Raw genomic sequence first — 2,738 nt, forward strand, 5'->3', positions numbered from 1 at the left:
CGGTGCTCATAAGATGCCAAAAATAAGTCGAGTAATAGACAGCTTGATGTACCGCCAGTAAGCTGGCAAATCTATCTTCGATCTCTTAACTGCCCTGCTAGTTCCTTCGTTTTTGTGAATAGGTGGAAGCCCACTTCCAACGTTGTATAATGCATCTGTTTTTTTTTTAAATCCAACAGGGGCCAATAAAACGTTTGAGAGCGGTGTGTTAGTAAGAATATCTAAGCTCGTTTTATGTTATTATTATTCTTAGCTCATATAATCATTTGAAGCTGAGCTTAGTATGAGAAACAATATATTGATCAGCGTATGTTTTTCAATTATTCACTCGCTCTGCTACTACGTATGACTTGTCTAGCGGAAACGTTTGGCTATCTAGTGATAATAATGTTTCACAAAAGTATCATTGACGGATAGTGATTATAATCGACATTAGTGCTCCGGTTAGGTCTCTCACTCAACTTGCACGAGCGTTAGAAATACGTCACCGACTCTTAGGTAAAGGGATCGGGTCTGAACTTTCTCACGAACCCACCTATCACTACCTGTCGCTAAAGTCTAAGATATCGACGCATCTCAGACAAAGAAGCGTACAGCAATGCAAATAATCAATATAGACACAGATATATTATTAGAGCTTTATATCAATGATTATTACAGTGGGATGATACGCAGATCATATCGAAGAATAGGGGTCATGCTTACCCTCGCTCGCGCACCCACTCATAAAAAATTATGGCATTTTTATTGCTTGCTCACCGACGTCACTGCATAGCTATTTGTTCTATTATTATTATATGATAAGAATGATGATTATAGAATATGAGCATGCGTTTATCGTAGAATTTGTCCAGGGTTCTCATTAGTGACCTCAAATTACGTGCGTACACGCTTCACTAGTCACGTTAAGCTAATGCCCAACCTGCTATTTAGTAAGATAATCATATACTTTGTTAAGAATATTTATCATGAGAACAAAAATATCGTTTTAGATAGAAATATGACAATATCATAGAACAAGCATGCAATAAAAGCACTTCACGTGAATACAGGTCGAAACTAGGTAAGTTAGTTATTTATATAATTTTCATCTTTTTTATTTACATTATTACGAGTTCAGAGAAAAAGCGTTTCTTATCGGTTTTATAAGCAGCACGTGTCAACACTTTTACTTTATCTAAATGCCCAATCTCAGCGTCCCTCTTTGTCCAGTATTACCCGATCGAATGTGGCATGAGCTACCGTGATTTCCCCAAGCAGTAATTAGTGTAGTAGAACTTCAGTATAACAATGCTCCAGTTAACAACAAGGACCTGCCTGAGCAATAGAGATCAGATATGCATTATTTTCTCACGGAAGACTCAGAGAAAGTCCTTAAGTAGCCACAGATGAAAAAAATCCAGTCAAGACAACAGCTTTCCTACAATTTCATACATACAAAACACCACTTGAGCGCCACATGCTGCTAATTGAAAACACGGAAATTGTTAGCAGTTTGTACAGTGACCACGTTAATGATCTACGGTTTATTCTTTTTCTTATTCTCGTCGAGTTCTACTTCCCGTTAATTGCACAATGACACACTATTACCGACTTTTAAACAGTTCTTTCTGTTGTTTTTTAACTGCTTGCTCCTGTAGGCCAACCAGCTCGATGTCATTATAACGCTGGTCAGGGCACGAGGAACAAAGCCGCATTCGAAAGCCAATTCCATTGCCCTCTAGACCCTTTAGAAAAGTATGCAACAGCTCGGGAGGAAGGGGAAGGAAGGCCCGTTTGTCGACAAATACGCCAAGAGACATCCTTTTCAAATCGATATCTATGGAGATCAGCAGCAGTGTTCCATGGTACGATATTATATCACATTATAATTTCGATGGTCGAAGACACGCGTAATCGAATGAGATGAAAAGCCAGTCGCTGTTATCTTTTCTCGTTCATACCAAGTAGATCATCCTGATTCCATAGAATCGAAAGACAGCACACGAAAAACAATCGGTGCCAAACAGATCGATCGGGCGCCTATTTTGTCCAGCGTTCTGAAATTATTTGATAGTTAACCGACTATATATTGCTTTTATATGTAAAGCTTTGGTACTCCACTAATATTCGTTCTCATATCGCGAAACACAGCGTGAACAACAAATCATTGCAGATGGCTACGCTATCGCTATCGATACTTTGTCAATCAACTGATCAGTACGGAAGGAAGCCTTTGTCTTTATCCGTCGACGCTTTAACGTGGTCCCGTCCCAACTACGCTCATTTTCTCAAGTGTTGTCCGCAGCGAATTTCAGACATCAGACTCCAGCAGCTTTTGATCCTCTTTCGTTTAGCAGTATTAGCGACAGAAGGACGTCGTCGTTCTGCTTTGATAATGAAACTCCGACATACCGTAATGTGAATCGCTACGCTAACATTGGAAGCAATCAAGAGTTTACTCACAGTCGTTCTAAAGCTGTTTCAGCTAATTCCGTTGCAATACCAGGGGGCGACTGTTGTTGTCATTTACTGTTGTCGACGATGTTGAAGCAGTCGTCTAGCCCCTAGCAGACAGCAGCTCAACAATTCAAACGGATGACTCTAATGAAGCTGCTAGCGGTAATATTCTTGGCGTTGTCCGCTCGACTATTTCTGTAGTCCATGCTCATATTTTTCAAATACTAGCAACCCGTCGTATCCGCCGAGTGCTTGCTTTCTCTGAGTTTCTGACGGGAGTTCAGTGGCAGGCAGGCAGG

At 40.4% G+C, this 2,738-nt stretch overlaps 1 long non-coding RNA gene across 1 annotated transcript; it reads right to left on the reverse strand.

Moving 5' to 3' along the window:
* Positions 1 to 1,484: 1,484 nt before the first annotated feature.
* LOC111258593 (uncharacterized) lies at positions 1,485 to 2,732 on the reverse strand. Its single transcript, XR_002679083.1, has 2 exons — positions 2,446 to 2,732; positions 1,485 to 2,039 (listed from the first exon to the last, which is right to left on the reverse strand). It is a non-coding gene; the product is annotated as an uncharacterized LOC111258593 (long non-coding RNA).
* Between the last annotated feature and the right edge of the window lie 6 nt (positions 2,733 to 2,738).

Source organism: Varroa jacobsoni, unplaced genomic scaffold (assembly GCF_002532875.2).
Source record: "Varroa jacobsoni isolate VJ856 unplaced genomic scaffold, vjacob_1.0 scaffold_251, whole genome shotgun sequence".
NCBI lineage: Eukaryota > Metazoa > Arthropoda > Arachnida > Mesostigmata > Varroidae > Varroa > Varroa jacobsoni.